General features: G+C 40.5%; 1 long non-coding RNA gene across 1 annotated transcript; it reads left to right on the forward strand.

Annotated features, from left to right (window-relative positions):
• The first annotated feature begins 52 nt into the window (after window positions 1-52).
• On the forward strand, window positions 53-7,490 carry LOC123333931. The gene is made up of 3 exons (XR_006551526.1): window positions 53-345; window positions 3,185-3,469; window positions 7,351-7,490. It is a non-coding gene; the product is annotated as an uncharacterized LOC123333931 (long non-coding RNA).
• The last annotated feature ends 15,589 nt before the right edge of the window (window positions 7,491-23,079 follow it).

The raw sequence follows: 23,079 nt of genomic DNA on the forward strand, positions 1-23,079 counted from the left end.
CCACACCCACCGACCCACCCCCCAGCCGCTGCCCCACCCTGCCGCGCTTCAGCCTGGCGCTGCCTGCCCTAAGGCAGCAGGGTCACTAACAGGGGACCTCAAGACTTTCATTACTTGTGTCTCACGTCTTCACCACCCTACCTACCCCACCCGCCTTTCTGAGCATTTGTATTTGGCCTAAGTGAGGGTGGGGACTCCGAGGTTTCAGACTTCGGTCAGGCCATGTGAACTTTATGGAGGCTGAAGAGAACAGCAGGTCAGGGTGTGGGGCGTCTGCAGACAGGAGAGCTTCCAGCACCACCCCACCAGCTCGGGGTTCTTGCCGTGGCCTCCGCTATAAGCCAGGTACCGATGTCCTTGAGTGTACCAGCTGAAGACTGGGAGCTCTGGGAAACAAAGCCTTTTTTTCTATGGTACTTCGGGACTACCCACCGTGTGTTGGGCTAGGGATACAATGACAAACGAAACAGAACCAAGTCCTTGCGCTCAGGGAATTTTCATCCTAAATGGGCAGACAGGAAAAAAATATAATAAAATCAGTAGTCAACATAATTTTAGATGGGGGTGAGCACTGTGGAGAAAACAAAGCGGGACCAGTGAGCTATTCTGCTTCAGGCACTAGGTTCTCAGGTGAGCTGAGAACCAAGTGCCTGAAAGGAACCAGACATAGGAAGATTGGAGGAAGATGGAAGAAGAAAGAGCTTGGGAGGCCAGTTGGGCAAGGGAGGCCCAGGTGACCTCAGTGATGTGAATAAAGGGGGAGGATGGAATGACATGAGAGCAGAGATGAGCAGGGTCTTGGAGACTGTGGAAAGTAGTTTGGATTTTATTCTTAAAAATCCACTGAAGGATTTGTAAGCAAGAAATTGGTATGTATGATCTAAGTTTTAAAAATAATTATTTTAAAATTAATTTTAAAATAACAGGGGCCTACTGTATAGCACAGGGAACTATATTTAGTATCTTGCAATAACCTATCATGGGAAAGAATCTGAGTCACTTTGCTGTACACTTGAAACTAACATTGTAAATTAATTATACCTTGATAAAAAGGAAATAATCCTTCCATTCCTTTGAGGCTTATGGACAAGAGAGAAGCAGGGACACCAATTAAAAAGCTAAAGGAGGTCTCCAAGAAAGAGAAGTCACTGTTCAGTGGTCAGCAGGGGTGGGGGGGCTTATGATGGTCATTAAAGAATATTTTAGAATTTTAAAAGGTGGGACTTGGTAGTGGATTTGAATAGTAAAGGACTGGGAGGAAAAGAAGAATTAAAGGTGACCCTTAGATTACTGGGGAAGCAACCAAGTGCTGACTGCACCATTTGGTAATACTGAAAGATAGGAATTTGGGAAGATATAGAGGCTGCTGAGATAAGAATTCCACTTTAAACATGTTGACTTTAAGATGACTTTCCTGGTGACTCAGAGGTAAGCAACCCACCTGCCAATGCAGGAGACATGGGTTCGATCCCTGGGTCAGGAAGAGTCTCTGGAGAAGAATATGGCAACCCACTCCAGTATTCTTGCCTGGGAAATCCCATGGACTGAGGAGCCAGGTGGGCTACAGCCCATGGGGCTGCAAAAGAGTCAGACATGACTTAGCAACTAAAACAAACAATAAACAAATATGTTCAGAGAGAGATCAGGGGTGTAAATGTAAATTTAGGTGTTGTCAGCATAGAAATGGTGGTTTTAAGGTCATAAGAATGGATGATATCAACTAGGAAGATAACAAGACAGAACCCAAATTCACCCTACATTTAAGATCAGGCTTAACAGTGAGGTCATCCAAAGACATTGAGAAATAACCACCAGACAGAAGAAAAGTCAGGAAATTATATTTCAAGCAGCCAAGAGAGGGAATTCCCTGGCAGTCCATTGGTTAGGACTCTGGGCTTTCATTGTAGGGGTCCAGATTCCACAAGCCATGTGGTAGGAGAAAAAAAAAATCCAGAGAAACATGTATGTAAAAGAGGAAATGTTAAACTGCATCGAATATTGCTAAGAACCAGGTAAGAGCCTATGAGATTTGACAAGGTGGAGATCCTTGGTGACTTTGACTATGACTTTGGCAGTTACAGAGGAGATGGTAGCCAGACTGGAGTGGGTAAGAAGGGAACAGGTGCTGATAAGGTAGACACACTGTCTGGTAAACAGCTTTTTCCAAGGAGTCTGAAACTGACATTTAAGCAGAGAGAGGGTTTAATTATAGGAATGACAATAATAAGGAGAATAGACAGGACCCAAGGTACAAATAGACAAGAGAGCTTTTGGTGAGAGCAGGGACTTCTGCTCTATTGTAACAGGTGAGATAATAAGTCTTAAGAATCAGTGTCTTCACTAAGAAGGGTGTGACTGAGAGCAGGCCCTTGAGAAGTAGTGCTCCAATGCTTCCATAACTAACACCTGCTCAGGTATCAGCTCTGGTATCACCTCTTTATGGGCCTTCTCTGACTCCCATGTGATGCCTCTTCCAGTTACCATACACCTAGTGTTTCTTCTAACATGGCACTTAGAAAATATTTGTGGAATGAAGCATATTTGGCAAACAGAGTCGGTCATTTTTTAACACCTCATTCCTCTATAGGACAAAATTATTTTAATAAATCAAATGTATTAATTAATTTCATGTCAATTTCACATCACTCTGGCTTTGAGATTTGTGATCTCTGACTTAATCTGCCTGATTCTCACTATTAGCAACCAGTACTTGAGAGGATTAGCTCTGTGATTTGTGAACAACCTATTCACGTCTTTATTTCATCAGCCCCTCTTCCCCCAGGGCAAGGCATAACAGGACAGAGACAATCCACCGTTCAGTCTTTTAATATAGAACATATTTTTGTTGTGGACATCTGGAACACCAGGGACTGGAGAGGAAGAGATTATCCTGGGGTCCTACCTCCTGCCCCCACCTAAAACTACACTCATGGTCTGCTGACTATCCTAGAGAAATATGCCTCAGGCCTGGGAATGACTCAGGGGCAGGCATGTCACCCTATTTCCCCTCAGCCTGGGTCATTCTGGACTCCGGTCTTGGGTCAGCGACCTGTCACGTCACCCACTCTACCCCACCATCCAAGGTAGCTCTGATTCGTGTTAAGTGTTCCAAACACACAAAAAAGCATGGTACCAAGCACTGGGCACTGTTATATTGTTACATTTTCATCCTTATCTCTCTTAGGGCTTCTATGATGGCTTAGTCCACTTGCAATTCAGGAGATCCAGGTTCAATCCCTGGTTCAGGAAGATCCCCTGGAGAAGGAAATGGCAACCCACTGCAGTATTCTTGCCTGAGAAATCCCATGGACAGAGGAGCCTGGGGGGCTAGTCCATGAGGTTGCAAGAGTCAGACACAACTGAGCAACTGGATCACCACCACCACTTCTTTCATCATTCAGAGAGGATTGTCACATCCATTTATACATACTGAGGCTCAGAGAAAAGCAGTCCATCAAATCATAGGAAGGTAATTCCAAAAGTCATATGCTACTTAATGTCTCCAGAACATGTTTCTCTGCCGAGAATATCCTTCCTGCTCGTCATTAGAGCATCTGCAATCTGACTAACTCCTACCTGTCTTGCACCTCCTATAAGGTAGGCTTCCCTGATACTTGGGCTGGGTTATGTGCCTTCTCTGTGCTCCCATTGCCTTGGGTTACCCACATCTTGGCACAAATAACTAATTGCTTTTTTGTTGATGATGTGGTTATTATTTATTTGCTTAAGAGTCTTTCTTTTCTGCTTTCCCCCCTCTCACTGTGAGGCCCACATATACATACTCCATTCTGCTTGCTGTCTCTCCTCTGTTCTACTCAGAGTGTGGTCCATGGATGACACCAGTTTGCAAACTTAATCAGTCTGCAATGAGATAGGTACAGGAATCGAGAGAAACATTTATAAACTTTTATAGTGATTTGGCAAGTAATTTCTGTTGATTGAATCTAGTAATGAAAAACTGGGACTGGCATTTTTTATGTCCTTTCTTTCACTTTATTTTTCTAGTGATTGATTTTCATTGTATTCTGTAAAAGAATCCATTCTTTTTAAAAAATATTCATTTATTTATTTGGCTGTATCAGGTCTTAGTTGGGGCACACGGGATCTTTGTCGCATCGTCACGGGGATCTTTCACTGTGGCTCACGGACTCTAGTTGTGCCATGTGGGCTCAGTAGTTGGGGCCTGTGGGTTAGTTGCTCCGAGGCATGTGACATCTTAGTTCTCTAGGGATCAAACCGAGTCTCCTACATTGCAAGGTGAATTCTTAACGACAGGACCACCAGGGAAGTCCCAAAAGAATCCATTCTTGATTGGTTGGAAAAAGAAAAAAAGAAATGGTCCTTCACTAGGATAGTTTGAGAAGCACTGGCTTTTGTTTCCCAGAAGCCAGGACAGGTTCCAGTATAAAAAGACACTGAATAAATGCAAAAGTGAATAAAAAGTGAATTCAGTTGACAAATGTGTCTATCCTAAGGTAATAAAATAGACAGAACTTAGTGCTGTGTTAGGTTAATGCTGGGGAAGAGAAGTAAGTCCAAAGAAACTCCCAGGTGTTTACCTTGAGTTCTGGGAGCTTGCTCATGCCATTCCCTAAGATATAGGGAGCATTGGAAGGGGAACAGATTCAGGGCATATTACAGATGATGAGTTCATTTTTGAATAGGATGACTTTGAGGTTACCTATAAGATCGCCAGGTTTCCCTTGTAGCTCAGCTGGTAAAGAATCTGCCTGTAATGCAGGAGACCCTGGTTTGATTCCTGGGTCAGGGAAGATCCCCTGGAGAAAGAATAGGCTATCAATTCCAGTATTCTTGCTGAGAAATCCCATGGACAGAGGAACCTGGGGGGGTTCATGGGCTTCCCTGGTGGCTCAGACAGTAAAGAATCCACCTGCAATGCAGGAGACCTGGGTTCAATCCCTGGGTTGGGAAGATCCCCTGGAGGAGGGCATAGCAACTCACTCTAGTATTCTTGCCTGGAGAATCTCCATGGGCAGAGGAGCCTGGCAGCCTATAGTCCATGGGGTTGCAAAGAGTCGGACACAACTGAGCAACTAAGCACAGTACAGCACATGAGATAGCAAAATAGGGATATTCCAGAGGCAGATAGATATATGGGTCAGATGCTTGGAAAGTAAAGTCTAGGCTGGAGGTGTAGATAACAGAGTTGAAACCATTAGGATATATGAGACCACCTGGGACAGACTAGCTATCATACTTTCCTGCTGCCTCAACAGCCCCGCAGCCTGTGAGCCCCCTGCCCAGGAGAAAAGGAGCACGGTATGAGGAGGCTGGTCCCTGCCACAAGTTCCCCTTCTTGTCCTATCCTGACTGTGACCTAGTGAAATCAAGCACACCAGTGAAACCCCTTCATTCCTTTTGCTGTGTACATCACCCTGATCCTCAGGGAGGAACTTGCCCACCGTCTTCAGTCTCTCCCAGCTTGGTTGAGCTGGCTCCCTTAGTGATCCTCCCACATAGCCCCCTGTATGGCATGCCTGCCTCTCTCTTCTACAGCTTGTGAGTATGGTAAATCTCTTTCACTTTCATATGCCTCGATGTGGTGTTATTCCATATCCATACTGATCATTAAAAAAAAAATTAAGAAAATAGTTATTTCTTAAACATACTTAAGAATCTCATTCTGCTGACCTTTTTTTTCAGGCTTTAAACTTTTTATTTTGTATTGGCGTGTAGCTAGTACAATACAATCGGTGTTGCAGAAGACTCTTGTGAGTCCCTTGGACTGCAAGGAGATCAAACCAGTCAATCCTAAAGGAAATCAATCCTGAATATTCATTGGAAGGACTGATGCTGAAGCTGAAGCTCCAGTACTTTGGCCACCTGATGCAGAAGAGCTGACTCATTAGAAAAGACCCTGATGCTGGGAAAGATTGAAGGCAGGAGGAGAAGGGAATGACGGAGGATGAGATGGTTGGATGGCATCACCGACTCAATGGACATGAGTTTGAGCAAGCTCTGGGAGACGGTAAAGGACAGGGAAGCCTGGCGTGCTGCAGTCCATGGGGTCCCAAAGAGTCGAACATGACTGAGCAACTGAACAACAGCCAATTAACAATGTTGTAGTGGTTTCAGGTGAAGAGCGAAGGGACTCAGCCGTACATATAATCCCATTCTGCTGTTAATGTGTACAGCATTCTAACAGATACTGCTGGAGCTTGTGGTGGGGTGAGGCAGATGACCAGCAAAGGCAAGTCTGGGGAACAGGAAAGCACTGGGCACAGTAGAAAACATTAGAGAGAGCTAGAGGAGTCAGTAGTGAACTTGGAAGGTTGTCTGGGAACTTAAAGGTTGTCTGTTTCTAGAACAGAAAATTAGAGCCAGAGTTTGAAGGTTATGGGCTGGCACTTCATCATAAATTACAGACAGATGCTGCAGATAGATGCTCTCTCTCTGTTTCCTGACAATGTAAAGAAGATAAGGATAAAGGCACTAGAATTGCACCAGTTTATAATAGTAAAGGACATTTGGAAGCAACCTAAATATGTGCCAATGGGAGAATGTATACCTTGGTTACAGTCAAAGAATGGAATTCTATCTTCAGTCAGAATGAATAAAAAAGAATGCCATATATCATTATAAACCTCAAACATAATCTGATAAATGTAATGTAGCATCTTGGGTTGGATTCTAGAACAGGAAAAGGACATGGAAATGGAAAAACTGGTGAGGAAATTCCCTGGCAGTTCAGTGAGTAGGAATCCAAGCCTCCACTGCAGCGGGCATGGGTTCAATCCCTGGTTGGGGAACTAAGATACCAAAAGCCACAGGGCAGCACCAAAAAATAAACTATATACTATTATTTAGTTTACATAATTGATACTGTATCAATTATATCCATAAAACTAGAAAAAAAACTTGGAAGATAAATATATTGGTGATCACTGTTATTCTTTATATGTTTAATTTTTTTTTCTAAGAAAGGTGAAAAGACCATAAGGACTTTCTGAATTGTCACATTATATAACTGTAGAGCAGAGCTTAATTTCTCAGTAATGTCACCTCAGACCTCAGTCCCAGGATCACAGTAACTCGGTCAAAGTAGAAATTTTTAAAGCTTAACTCAGAAGATTGGGAAAGCTGATTGAGAGAGCAGTTAAAGAACAGAGATTTACATAATTACATGGGAAGGGAATGTTTAAATAAGTTTGCTAAAGTAGAGGCTTATGGACTGACTGTTTGTGTTCCCCCAAATTCATATGTTGAAATGTGATGGTAATAGGAAGTGGAGCTTTGGGGAAATAATTAGGTAAGGAGGCTGGAACCCTCATGAAAGGGACTAGTGCCCTTATGAAAGGGACCCCAAAGAGCTCTGTCCCTCTCTTTCAGGCATGTAAGGATATAAGGAGAAGACGGCAGTCTGCAGCACAGAAGAGGGCCCTCAGCAGAATGTGACCGTGCTGGCACCCTGATTTTGGACTTTCACCCTTCAGAACTGTGAAAAATAAATTCCTATTGTTTATAATCCACCCAGTCTATGGTACTTTGTTATAGCAAAACAATGTACTGCACTATGTTTGGAGTTATCTTCTCTACTAGGCAAATATCACTTACACCTTTACGAGGCAAAAATCTACAAGTCAACCTGTAACTTCAGTGAATCTAGGCTGTAATTAGTAGTAATAGCAAGTTAAAGGTACATCCCCTAGAGAATTAACTAATAAATCCTATTGGGCTATAGTATAACATTGAAAAGAATCAAAAGAGTTATGTTATCATTATGGCAGAATAAGAGCTTTCTACCATCTTCCTCCCAAAGAGCAACAATTTAGGCAATTTGAGATTGAACAAAGATGATAAGAGGACCAGTCTGCTTTGCTTCCCCCAGAGAGGCACAGCTTAGTGCTCAGAGGGACCGTTTTGGCTCATGATCCCTCCCATGGAGGAAAGTGAGCTTGTGAGTGAATGCCCAGCATCCTCAGTTGTGCAGGTCACTGCCAAAGACTCCCACTTCTTTGTTGCTCCATCCCAAAACCTGAGGTGTGCTGCACAACAGAAAGATAGGGAGCAGCAGATAGAGCCCTCAGAGGGCATCCAAGGAACACAGATCCTAGTAACCGTGTCACAAACTCCATCAGGAGGTCTGCGCATGGGCCACTGGAGATGCTTCACCTTCAAATCCCCCCAACTGCCCCACATCACCCCCAGAACTGCACATGCCTCACCCATACCTCAAGACTGGCTCCCTATCAGTGCTCCCAGCAGCGGTAAGAATGAGCTTTTGCAGTTGGTTAGCAAGCACACCAACTTCCAATTCATTGACTATGCTAAAGCCTTTGACTGTGTGGATCACAACAAACCATGGAAAATTCTTAAAGAGATGGGAATACCAGAACACCTTACCTACCTCCTGTGAAACCTGTATGCACGTCAAGAAGCAACAGTTAGAACCAGACATGAAACAATGAACTGGTTCCAAACTGGTAAAGGAGTATGTCAAGGCTGTATATTGACACCTTGCTTTTTCAACTTATATGCAGAGTAAGTAAGTAAATGAAGTCACTCAGCCGTGTCTGACTCTTTGCAACCCCGTGGACTGTAGCCTAGCAGGCTCCTCCATCCATGGAATTTTCTAGGCAAGAGTACTGGAGTGGGTTGCCATTTCCTTCTCCAAGGGGTCTTCCTGACCAGGGGATTGAACCCGGGTCTTCCTCATTGTGGGCAGATGCTGTCTGAGCCACCAGGGAATCCATATATATATATGTGTGTGTGTGTGTGTGTGTATATATATATATATATACTCCTGCTGCTACTGCTAAGTCGCTTCAGTTGTGTCCAACTCTGAGCGACCCCATAGACGGCAGCCCACCAGGCTCCCCCATCCCTGGGATTCTCCAGGCAAGAACACTGGAGTGGGTTGCCATTTCCTTCTCCAATGCATGCAAGTGAAAAGTGAAAGTGAAGGCGCTCAGTCGTGTCCGACTCTTAGCGACCCCATGGACTGCAGCCCACCAGGCTTCTCCATCCATGGGATTTTCCAGGCAAGAGTACTGGAGTGGGGTGCCATTGCCTTCTCCGATATATATATTTATATATATATGTAGAGTACATCATGCAAAATGCAGGGCTGGATGAAGCACAAGCTGGAATCAAGATTGCTGGGAGAAATATCAATAACCTTAGATATGCAGATGACACCACCCTTAGGGCAGTGAAGAGGAACTATCCTAAAGGAAATCAGTCCTGAATATTCGTTGGAAGGACCGATGCTGAAGCTGAAACTCCAGTACTTTGGCCACCTGATGCGAAGAACAGACTCATTGGAAAAGACTCTGATGCTGAGAAAGATTGAAGGCAGGAGGAGAAGGGGCCAACAGAGGAGAAGATGGTTGAATGGCATCACTGACTCGATGGACATGAGTTTGAGCAAGCTCTGGGAGTTGGTGATGGACAAGGAAGCCTGGCACACTGCAGTCCATGGGGTCTCAAAGAGTCGGACACAACTGAGCGACTGAACTGAACTGAAGAGGAACTACAGAGCCTCTTGATGAGAGTGAAAGAGGAGAGTGAAAAAGTTGGCTTAAAACTGAACATTCAGAAAATTAAGATCAGGGCATCTGGTCCCATCACTTCATGGCAAATAGATGGGGAAACAATGGAAACAGTGACAGACTTTATTTTCTTGTGCTCCAAAATCACTGCAGATGGTGACTGCAGCCATGAAATTAAAAGATGCTTATTCCTTGGAAGGAAAGCTATGACAAACCTGACAGCATATTAAAAAATAGAGACATTACTTTGCCAACAAAGGTCTGTATAGCCAAAGCTCTGGTTTTTCCAGTAGTCATGTATGAATGTGAGAATTGGACCATAAAGAAGGCTGAGCACCAAAGAATTGATGCTTTTGAGCTGTGGTACTGGAGGAGAACTTTGAGAGTCCCTTGGACAGCAAGGAGATCAAATCAGTCAGTCCTAAAGGAAATCAGTTCTGAATACTGGAAAGACTGATGCCAAAGCTGAAGCTCCAACACTTTGGCCACCTGATGGGAAGAGCTGACTCTTCCCATTGGAAAAGATCCTGATGCTGGGAAAGATTAAAGGCAGGCAGAGAGGGGGACAAGAGAGGATGCATCACCGACTCGATGGACATGAGTTTGAGTAAACTCCGGGAGGTGGTGAAGGACAGGAAAGCCTGGTGTGCTGCAGTCCATGGGGTCTCAAAGAGTCACACATGACTGAACAACTGAGCAACAACAAAGCAAGCTCACCGAGAAAGCCAGTTCAACTCTGTAGGCCTGGGAGAAATCACAAACTTAAGCATTCAGTACCATTACTGAGAAAGTATGCAAGCTTAAGGATTCTACCACAAGAGGGGACAAGTATGGAGCAGTGTACCCTTAGAAAAGGTCTGAGAAAGCCCCAGAATGCCTAGCAGGGGTGACAGAAAATATTTCTACCCCAAAGCCAGTCATTAAGAATGAAATCGGTGATTGCCACTTCAAGTGGGAAGATAGCAATGCAAGGCTTCAAGTTAAGCAAACAATCGAGGAAACATGACACCACAAAAAAAAAAAAAAATTTTTTTTAGTAACCAACCTCAGAGAAATGAATATCTGCAATTTGTCCAATAAGGAATTCAAAATAGCTGTTTTAAGGAAATTTGGTGAGCTATAAGTAAATATCAAAAGACAATTCAGTGAAACCAGGAAACCAATACATGAACAAAATAATTCAGTAGAATCATTGAATATTGAAATATTGAAAAATAGTCCAATAGAGAGATAGGAACTTAAAAAAAAGCACCAAACAAATTCTGGAGGTAAAGAATACAATAAATGAAATGGAAAATGCAATAAACAGAGAGCATAAACAGCAGACAGGATACAGCAAAAGGAAGAACCTGTAAAGTAAAGGACAGGATATTTGAAATTATCCAGCTAGAGGAGAGCAAAGAACAGTCTTGAACATTCTTACCAAACAAAAAAAGAGTGAAGAAAGCCTACATGAATTATATGATACAATATGTCATATATGCAGACAATACAGTAAGACTCATACACATGAACCTTCAAGTTGAAAACTTTCAGAGATGCACATGTGCGTTCTATCAACATCAGGCTTGAGTGAAATTGCAACTTGCCCTCTTTCTCCTATTGCTGAAGTCCTTTAGCTCTACCATCTCCTACTTCTCCTCCTCCTCCAATCAGCAACTTACCTGTTGACTCAATGCCAGCCCCTGATGCCAGCTGTTGTACTTACTGTACTTTTCAAGGTACTGTACTGTAAGATTTAAAATATTTTCTTTATTTTTGTGTTTATTTTTATATATTACTTGTTTACTTTTATATATTACTGTATGTTATTTTTATATATTTGTATATTTTTATTATTGTATGTTATATATAATATTCTGAAGAGTATTATACATCTATTAAAATGCAGTACTATATGTCAGTTGTGTTAGCTGGATACCTAGGCTGACTTTGTTGGACTTATAAGCAAATTGAACTTATGAACATGCTCTCAGAGAGGAACTCATTCATATGTAGGGGACTTACTATATTTGCATTATTAGAGTCCCAGAAAGAGAAGAGACTGAGAAAAGGGCTGAATGCTTATTTAAAGGAGCTGAAAAATTCCCAAATCTGGAAGGAGATATGGACATCTAGATACATGAAGCTCATAGGTCCCCATATAGATTCAACTCAGAGAAGACCTCACTGAGGCACATTATAATAAAACTGTCAAAAAAGAAAAACAGAGAATTTTGAAAGCAGAAAAAAAAAATTATTTAACTCATCTCATGCAAGTGAACCCCCATAAGGCTATCAGTGAAGTTCTCAGCAGAAACCTTGCAAAAAAGAAGATCATAGAGTGATATGTACAAAGTGCTAAAAGAAAAAAAAAAAAACTTTCCACCTAAGAACAATAATAATAAAAAACTGCTCAGCTAAGAATACTTTAGCGGGCAAACTTGTCCTTTAGAAATGAAAGGGCGATAAAGACTTTCCCAGACAAACAAAAGCTGTTCACACCACTAGACCTACTTGTTCTAAGAACTGGGAGTTCTTCAACCTGGAATGAAAGGACAGTAATTAGTAACATGAAAACATTAAAAAGTATAAAGTTCACTGATAAAAGTAAGTATATAATCAAATTCAGAATACTATTGTGATATGGTAAAGTGTTATCCATTTAACTGTAGTATAAATGTTAAAGGACAAAAGTGTTAAATATAACTATAGTTATAATAGTTTTAACACATATACAATATAAAAAGATGTAAATTGTGACATTAAAATCATAAAATGGGGGAGCAATAAAAAAAGTAGAGGTTTTGTATGTGATCAGTTATCAGCTTAAATAAAATTGCTATATTAATAACTATATGTTGTTTTATGTAAGCCTCATGGTAATCACAAAATAAAAACCCATAATAGATAAAAAGAAAGGAATTGAGGCATACCACTATGGAAGATCATCAAACCACAAAGGAAGACAACAAGAAAAAAAGAAAGGAAAAATGGAACTGTAAAACATCCAGAAAACAATTAACAAGATGTCAATAGTAAGTTTTTATCTATCAATAATTACCTTGAATGTAAGTGTGTTCAATTCTCCAAGCAAAAGACAGAGTGGCTGGATGGATAAAAAATAAGACCCAACTATAAGCTGCCTAAAAGAGACTCACTTCAGCTTTACAGACACACATAGGCTGAAAGTAAAAAGATGAAAAAATACATCCCATGCAAATGAAACCAGAAGGAGAGCAGGTGAGCTAAACTATATCAGAAAAATAGACTAAGTAAAAAATGTTATGAGACAAAGAGGTTGCTATATAATGATAAAAGGATCAATGGAGCAAGAGGGTAAAACGATTGTAAATAAATGCACCCAATAAGAGCACCTAAATATATTGGGCAAATTAACAGATATTTAATTTAATAAAGGTAATAATATGCAACAATACAATAATAGTAGGAGGCAGTTCCCCATTTTTAACAATGGATAAATTACCAGACTGAAAATCAACAGGGAAACATTGGACTTGAACCACACTTTTGAACAAAAAGAACTGATGTATTACATTCTATGCAACAAAACAGAATACACATTCTTCTCAAGCACACACTGAACCTCCTCCAGAATAGATCATATATCAAGTCACAAACAGGTCTTAGCAAAGTTAAATAGACTGAGATCATACCAAGTATCTTTTCCAACCATAATAGTCTGAAACTAGGAGTCCATAACAGGAGGAAGACTGAAGATTTCACAAATATATGGACATTAAACAACACACTTCTGAACAATCAGTGAGTCAAGGAAGAAATCAAAAGCAATGCCACCAAAAATCTGTTAGGATAAAATAATTCAGTAATGCTGCAGAATACAAACTTGACATACGAAAATCAGTTGAGTTTCCATACACTAACAGCAAATTTTCAGAAAGAGAAATTAAGAAAACAACCCCATTTACAATAGCACCAAAAACAATAAAATAATACATTTAATTAAGGGGGGACAAAAGACTTGGATAATGAAAACTATAAGACATTGGTGGAATAAATTGAAGACACAAAGAGAACAATATCTCGTGTTCATAGATTAGAAAAATTAATATTGTTAAAATGTTCATACTAGCTAAAGCCATCTATAAAGTCAATGCAATCCCTACTAAAATTCCAATGACATTTTTCCCAGAAATAAAAAAACCAATCCTAAAATTCATATGAAACCACAAAAGAGCCCCAAATAAACAAGCAATCCTGAGAAAGAAGAACAAAGTTGGAGGCAAAATACTTTCCAATTTCAAACTATATTACAAAGCTATATTATCAGGATAGTATGGCAGTAGCATAAAAATAGACACATAGACAAATAGAACTGAATCAAGAGCCCAGAAATAAACCTACATGTATAGGTCAGTTGATCTTTGACAAGGGCAACAAGAACACACAATAGGCAGGGGGGAGTCTCTTTAATAGCATGTTAAGAGAACTGAGTATCTACATGTAAAGGAGTGAAACTGGACCCCTCTCTTACACCACTCACAAAAATTAACTTAAAGTGAATTCAAGACTTAAATGTAAGGAATTCCCTGGTGGTCCAGTGGTTAAGAATCTGCTTGTCAGTGCAGGAGACACAGGTTCGATCGCTGGTCTGGGAAGATCCCACATGCCTCAGGGCAGCTAAGCCAGTGCTCCACTACCAGGCCTGCACTCTCGAGTCCGTGCTCTATAAAAAGAGAAGCCACTGCAATGAGAACCCCACACGGTCAGCTAGAGAGGAGCCCCCTCTTACCAGAACTAGAGAAAAGCACACACAGCAACGAAGATCCAGTGCAGCCGAAAATAAATAAAATAAAAAACTTTATTGAAAAAGAAAAAAAGACTTAAAGTAAGACCTGAAATTGTCAAACACCTAGAAGAATACATAGGGGAAAACTCCTTGCCATTGGTCTACATAACATTTTTTTAAATATGACAACAAAATCAAAAATAAGCAGTTGAGACTTTTTTTAAACTGAAAAGCTTCTACAAAATGAAAAGGCAACCTATGAAACAGGAGAAAATACTTGTAAATCATCTATGATAGATAAAGGATTAATATCCAAACATAAAGAATGCATACAACTCAACAGCAAAAAACCAAATAACCCAATTGAAAAAAATGAGTGGAGGACTCAAATAGACATTTTTCCAAAGAATACATACAAAAGGGCAACAGGTATATGAAAAGATGCTTTACATCACTAATCATCAGGGAAATGAAAATCAAAACCCCAATGAGACATCACTTCACACCTGTCAGAATGGCTACCACCATCAAGACAAAAGATAACAGGTGTTGATGAGAATGTGGAGACAAAGGAATCCTTGTGCATTGTTGGAGAGACTGTAAATTGGTACAGCCTACTACGGAAAACAGTATGGAAGTTCCTAAAAAAAAAGAAAAATAGAGCTACCATATTACCAAAAGGTCCTTTCCTGGGTATATATCTGAAGGCAATGAAGTCAGTTTCTTAAAGAGATACCTGCATTCCCATGTTCATGGCAACATTATTCACAATAACCAAGACATGGAAGCCACTTTATGGAAACCATAAAAACTAAGGCAATCCTGCCACTTGCAACAACATGGAAGGACCTTAGAGTATTTCTACTAATGAAATAAATCAGACAGAGAAAGACAAATACTATAAGATCTCACTTATGTGTGAAATCTAAAAAAGCTGAATTCATAGAAACAAATAGAATGGTAGTTGAAGGCAAAAGGAGGAGGCAGCAGAGGATAAGATGGCTAGATAGCATCACCATCTCAATGGGCAAGAATTTGAGTAAACTCTGGGAGATAGCCAATGCTAAAGAATGCTCAAACTACCGCACAATTGTACTCATATCACACGCTAGTAAAGTAATGCTCAAAATTCTCCAAGCCAGGCTTCAGCAATATGTGAACCGTGAACTTCCTGATGTTCAAGCTGGTTTTAGAAAAGGCAGAGGAACCAGAGATCAAATTGCCAACATCCACTGGATCATGGAGAAAGCAAGAGAGTTCCAGAAAAACATCTATTTCTGCTTTATTGACTATGCCAAAGCCTTTGACTGTGTGGATCACAATAAACTGTGGAAAATTCTGAAAGAGTTGGGAATACCAGACCACCTGATCTGCCTCTTAAGAAACCTATATGCAGGTCAGGAAGCAACAGTTAGAACTGGACATGGAACAACAGACTGGTTCCAAATAGAAAAAGGAGTACATCAAGGCTGTATATTGTCACCCTGTTTATTTAACTTATATGCAGAGTACATCATAAGAAACGCTGGACTGGAAGAAACACAAGCTGGAATCAAGATTGCCGGGAGAAATATCAATAACCTCAGATATGCAGATGACACCACTCTGATGGCAGAAAGTGAAGAGGAACTAAAAAGCCTCTTGATGAAAGGGAAAGTGGAGAGTGAAGAAGTTGGCTTAAAGCTCAACATTCAGAAAACTAAGATCATGGCATCTGGTCCCATCACTTCATGGGAAATAGATGGGGAAACAGTGGAAACAGTGTCAGACTTTATTTTTTGGGGCTCCAAAATCACTGCAGATGGTGACCGCAGCCATGAAATTAAAAGACACTTACTCCTTGGAAGGGAAGTTATGACCAACCTAGATTGCATATTCAAAAGCAGAGACATTACTTTGCCAACAAAGTTTCGTCTAGTCAAGGCTATGGTTTTTCCAGTGGTCATGTATGGATGTGAGAGTTGGACTGTGAAGAAGGCTGAGCACCGAAGAATTGATGCTTTTGAACTGTGGTGTTGGAGAAGACTCTTGAGAGTCCCTTGGACTGCAAGGAGATCCAACCAGTCCATTCTGAAGGAGATCAGCCCTGGGATTTCTTTGGAAGGAATGATGCTAAAGCTGACACTCCAGTACTTTGGCCACCTCATGCGAAAAGACTCTGATGCTGGGAGGGATTGGGGGCAGGAGGAGAAGGGGACGACAGAGGATGAGATGGCTGGATGGCATCACTGACTCAATGGACATGAGTCTGAGTGACCTCCAGGAGTTGGTGATGGACAGGGAGGCCTGGCATGCTGCGATTCATGGGGTGGCAAAGAGTCGGACACGACTGAGTGACTGATCTGATCTGGGAGATAGTGGAGGACAGAGGAACCTGGAGGGCTACAGTCCATGAGGTCGCAGAGTCCGACACAACTTAGCAGGTTTCCAAGAGCTAGTGTGGGGAGACATGGAGAGAAGTTGGTCAAAAGGTATGAAGTTTCAGTTATAAGATGAAAAAGTTCTGGGGATTGAATGTACAGTGTGGTAAATATACTGAACAGTACTGCATTAATACTTGAAAGTTGCTAAGAGATTAAATCTTATTGTTTTCATTGTATACAAACACACACAGAGGCAAATATGTGAAGTGATGGAGATGTTAACATATCTTATTGTGGTAATCATTTCGTAATATTCCACAATATGCACCAAATCATTGGCCTGCTGCTGCTGCTGCTAAGTTGCTTCAGTCGTGTCCGACTCTGTGCGACCCCATAGACGGCAGCCCACCAGTGCACACCTAAAACTTAAGCAATGTTATATGTCAATTACATCTTAATTTGGGGTAAATGAAAAAAGAAAATAATGATAAAGGCATAAATAATAATAAAGGCAGAAATAATGAAACAGAAAACAAGCATAAAATAAAGAAAAGCAACAAGGTCAAATCGATGTTTTGCAATGATTAATAACATTGATAAACCCTTAGGAAAAAACCAATCAAGGAAAGAAAACTGAAAGTGCTATTTTATACATGCAACTAAAATTTAAGGAAATGTGAAAGAACTGTAAAAGCTACCTTTAAATGATTAACAACACTTTCTGGATATAAAAATAGAATAATATGAAATATTAGAATAGTATGAATCTGTATGAAAATTTGTATTAAATTTTTGGCCTCAGGCCAAACTACAGGGAGAGAACACAGCCCCACCCATCAGCAGAAAATTGGATTAAAGATTTAGTGAGCATGGCCTTGCCCATCTGAGCAAGACCCAGTTTTACCCACAGCCAGTCCCTCTCATCAGAAAGCTTCCACAAGCCGCTTATCCTGATCCATCAAAGGGCAGACAGATTGAAAAGCACAATCACAGAAGACTAACCAAACTGACCACATGGATCACAACCGTGTCCAACTCAGTGAAACTGTGAGCCGTGCTGTGTCGGATCACCCAATACAGATGGATCACAGTGGAGAGTTCTGACAAAACCTGATCTGCTGGAGAAGGGAGTGGCAAACCACTGCAGCATTCTTGCCTTGAGAACCCCATGAACAGTATGAACAGGCAAAAAGATAGGACGCTGAAAGATGAACTCCCAGGTCAGTAGGTGCCCAATACACTACTGGAGAAGAACGGAGAAATAGCTCCAGAAGGAAAGAAGAGGCTGAACCGAAGTGGAAACAACGCTCAGTTGTGGATGTGTCTGGTGGTGAGAGTAAAGTCCGGTGCTGTAAAGAACAGTATTTCATTGGAACCTGGAATGTTAGGTCCACGAATGAAGGTAAATTGGAAGTGATCAAACAGGAGATGGCAAGAGTGAACATCAACATTTTAGGAATCAGCAAACTAAAATGGACTGGAATGGACAAAGTTAATTCAGATGACCATTTATCTACTACTGTGGGTGAGCCTCCCTTAGAAGAAATGGAGTAGCCCTCATAGTCAATAAGAGTCTGAAATGCAGTACTTGGGTGCAATCTCAAAAATGACAAAATGGTCTCAGTTCATTTCCAAGGCAAACCATTCAATATCACAGTAATCCAAGTCTATGCCCTAGTCACTAATGCTGAAGAAGCCGAATGGTTCTATGAAGACCTACAAGATGCAGAACTAACACCAAAAAGAGATGTCCTTTTCATCATAGGGGACTGGAATACAAAAGTAGAAAGTCAAGAGATAGCTGGAGTAACAGGCAGATTTGGCCTTGGGGTATAAAATGAAGCAGGGCAATGGCTAAGAGAGTTTTTCCAAGAGAATGCACTGGTCATAGCAAATACTCTCTTCCAACAACAGAAGAGACAACTCTGCACATGGACATCACCAGATGATCAATACCGAAATCAGATTGATTATATTCTTTGCAGCTGAAGAAGGAGAAGCTCCATACAGTCACCAAAAATAAGACCAGGAGCTGACTGAGGTTCAGATCATCAGCTCCTTATTGCAAAATTCAGACTTCAGTTGAAGAAAGTAGGGAAAACCACTAGACCATTCAGCTATGACCTAAATCAAATCCCTTATGATTATACAGTGGCAATGACAAATAGATTCAAGGGATTAGATCCTATAGACGGAGAGCCTGAAGAACTATGGACAGAGGTTCATGACATTGTACAGGAAGTGGTGATCAAAACCATCCCCAGGCAAAAGAAATGCAAAAAGGCAAAATGACTGTCTGAGGAGGTCTTACAAATAGCTGAGAAAAGAAGAGAAGTGTGAAGTGAAGTCGCTCAGTCATGTCCGATTCTGTGCGACCCTATGGACTGCAGCCCACCAGGCTCCTCCATCCATGGGATTTTCCAGGCAACAGTACTGGAGTGGGGTGCCATCGCCTTCTCCAGAAAAGAAGAGAAGTGAAAGACAAAGGAGAAAAGGAAAGCTATACCCATCTGAATGCAGAGTTCCAAAGAATAGCAAGGAGAGATAAGAAAGCCTTCCTCAGTGATCAATGCGAAGAAATAGAGGAAAACAATAGAATGGGAAAGACTAGAGATCTCTTGAAGAAAATTAGAGATACCAAGGGAACATTTCATGCAAACATGGGCACAATAAAGGACAGAAACAGTATGGACCTAGCAGAATCAGAAGATATTAAGAAGAGGTGGCAAGAATACACAGAAGAACTGTACAAAAAAGATCTTCATGACCCAGATAACCACGGTGGTGTGATCACTCACCTCGAGCCAGACATCTTGGAATGTGAAGTCAAGTGGGCCTTAGGAAGCATCACTACGAACAAAGCTAATGGAGGTGATGGAATTCCAGCTGAGTTATTTCAAATCCTAAAAGATGATGCTGTTAAAGTGCTGGACTCAATATGCCAGCAAATTTAGAAAACTCAGCAGTGGCCACAGGACTGGAAAAGGGCAGTTTTTATGTCAATCCCAAGAAGGGCAATGCCAAAGAACGTTCAAACTACTGCACATTGCACTCATCTCACACGCAAGCAAAGTAATGCTCAAAATTCTCCAAGCTAGGCTTCAGCAGTACATGAACCAAGAACTTCCAGATATTCAAACTGGATTTAGAAAAGGCAGAGGAACCAGAGATCAAATTGCCAGCATCTGTTGGATCATCGAAAAAGCAAGATAATTCCAGAAAAACATCTACTTCTGCTTCATTGACTATGCCAAAGCTTTTGACTGTGTAGATCACCACAAATTGTGGAAAATTCAAGAGATGGGAATACCAGACCACCTTACCTGCCTCCTTTGAAACCATATGCTGGTCAAGAAGCAACAGTCAGAACCAGACATGGAACAACAGACTGGTTCCAAATTGGGAAAGGAGTACATCAAGGCTGTATATTGTCACCCTGTTTATTTAACTTATATATAGAGTGCATCATGTAAAATGCTGGGCTGGATAAAGCACAGGATTGCAGGGAGAAATATCAATAGCCTCAGATATGCAGATGACACCACCCTTATTGCAGAAAGCCAAGAAGAACTAAAGAGCCTCTTGGTGAAGGTGAAAGAAGAGAGTGAAAAAGCTGACTTGAAGCTCAACATTCAAAAAATGAAGATCATGGCATGTGGTCCCATCACTTCATGGCAAATAGATGGGAAAACAATGGAAACAGTGACAGACTTTATTTTCTTGGGCTCCAAAATCACTGCAGATGGTGATTGCAGCCATGAAATTAAAAGATGCTTGCTCCTTGGAGGAAAAACTATGACAAACCTAGACAGTGTATTAAAAAGCAGAGACATCACTTTGCCAACAAAGGTCCATCTTTGTCAAGGTTTTTCCAGTAGTTATGCATGGATGTGAGAGTTGGACCACAAAGAAGCTGAACTCTGAAGAACTGATGCTTTTGAATTGTGGTATTGGAGAAGACTCTTGAGAGTCCTTTGGACTGCAAGGAGATCAAACCAGTCAATCCTAAAGGAAATCAGTCCTGAATATTCACTGTAAGGACTAATGCTGAAGCTGAAGCTCCAATACTTTGGCTACCTGATGCAAAGAGCTGACTCATTAGAAAAGACCCTGATGGTGGGAAAGATTGAAGGCAAATGGAGAAGAGGGTGGCAGAGGATGAGATGGTTGAATGGCATCACTGACTCAATGGGCATGAGTTTGACAAGCTCCAGGAGATGGTGAAGGACAGGGACGTGGTGTGCTGTAGTCCATGGGGTCCCAAAGAGTTGAACACAACTGAATATAAACATGCTGAACATATGTTGAACATATAAATATAAACTAATAGAAATTATTTCTTTGAAGAATCAAATAGTCAGCATATGAAATAAAAGTTTAAGGAAGAACTGGGCTTTTTGACATTATATTTTTAATGAATAAAGTATTAACTTTCAAAAACTAAAAAAAGTAAAGCACATGGTTACATAAGATGTGAGATTCTGAGTGACAGGTATATATGGGAACACTCTGTATTATCATTGAAACTGTTCTGAAAATTGAGTTATTTCAACATATGTTTTTTTAAAACTTCAAAAGAAGGAACATGTAGCGATCCTTTTGCCTTATTACCAGTTTTATACAATTTTTCTTAATAGTCCCCTGTTATGATCATAAGTATTCTACTAAAGATTATTCTTGATCACAAAGTAAGCCTGGCCTCACGTTGTTTGGCCTGATTCATGTATATCAAGCAGTAAGTCTTCTCATAGCCTGGTCAGCAGAGCTCGAACGACATGGTGATGAGCAGGTACTAAAGCCAGATGTAACCTTTGTCCAGAGATTTCATAAGGAATTTAGGATTAAACTTTTAAAGACTTTCATTATTTGCCCTTCAATCTTATGGCTAGGAAACACACACCCCAAATTATTTCCACCATGTTTTACCTATAGTACTATAAAGACAGTGAGTCCTTTCTCCTTAAGATTCCCCAAATCAGCTGAGGTTTGGCTTACCAAACCATAGGAAGGGCCTTCCTTCCTATCTGAAGGGCTGCAATGCTGTAAACAGTAGAACATATAAGAAGCCATTTCAGGTTCCTTGGAGGGCTTTGTGGGATTTGATTCCACATGTGAATTGAAACCCTTGCTCCTTAATCCGGTTTGTAGGATTGAATGAGATATATTCTTGAAGATGATGTTCCAGGAATGGGTGTGACTGCACAATAGATTTTTCCAATTTTGTACTGGTATAAAGAAGGACCGACACTCATTTTTGAACTCATGCTGATATCACTTTCATACAATGCTTAAGATGGAGAAAAACAGGATTTGTACACCAATGTTCACAGCAGCAATATTCACTATACCCCAAAGATGGAACAACCCGAGTGTCCATCAACAGATAAATGGATAACCAATGAGGTCTATCAAACAGTGGAATATTATTCAGCCATAAAAAATGAAATCCTGACACGTGCTACAACATGAATAAACCTTGAAAACATTATAAACAGAAGAACCAGGGCACAAAAGGTCAAGTATTGCATGATGCAACTTACATGAAATATCTAGAATGGGCAAATTCAAACAGACAGAAAGTAGACTAGAGGTTACCTGAGCTGGAGCATGGGTTGGATGGGGGAGTTACTGTTTAGTGATTACAAAGATTCTGTTTGGGGTCATGAAAAATTTTGGAAATAATTAATGCTGATAATCAAACAACATGGTGAATGCAATTAATGCCACTGAATTGTACATTTAAAAATGGCTAAAATGGCAATTTTTATGTTATATATATATTATATAATTTTTTTCAGATCAATCAAGGACATTTTTAAAATATTATTTTTTATTGAGGTAACTGGTTTATAACATACAAGCTTCATGTGTACAATATTATACTTCTACTTCTATATACATTACATTATACTCACCACCAAAAATTTAGTTTTCATCAGTCACCATAGAGTTGATCCCCTTTACCCATTTCTCCCTCCCTCCTGTCCCTACCCCTGCTCCCTGTTGAAATCACTCTTCTGTTCTCTGTATCAGCATGTTTGTTTTTGCTTGGTTTGGTCTATTCATTCATTTGGAGCATGTTTGCTTTTTATATTTCACAAATGAGTGCAGTCTAATGGTATTTGTCATTCTCTGTCTGGCTTATTTCATTTAGAATAATACCTTAAGGTCTATCCGTGTTGTCACAAATGGCAAAATTTCATCTTTTTATGACTGAGTAATATTCTACTGTGTATAGTTACTGCATCTTTTTTGTTGTTGCTGTTACTGCATCTTTTTATCCATTCATCTGTTGATGGACACTCAGATTGTTTTCAGGTCTTGGTTTTTGTAAAAAATGTTGCAATGAACACAGGAGTGCATATATCTGTTCATATTAGCATTATTGTATTCTTTTTACTGCAATTAAAAAATTAATATTGCAATATACCAAAACCATAAACCATTAAATCAT

The sequence above is a fragment of the Bubalus bubalis genome, chromosome 6, assembly GCF_019923935.1.
Source record: "Bubalus bubalis isolate 160015118507 breed Murrah chromosome 6, NDDB_SH_1, whole genome shotgun sequence".
In the NCBI taxonomy this organism is placed as follows: domain Eukaryota; kingdom Metazoa; phylum Chordata; class Mammalia; order Artiodactyla; family Bovidae; genus Bubalus; species Bubalus bubalis.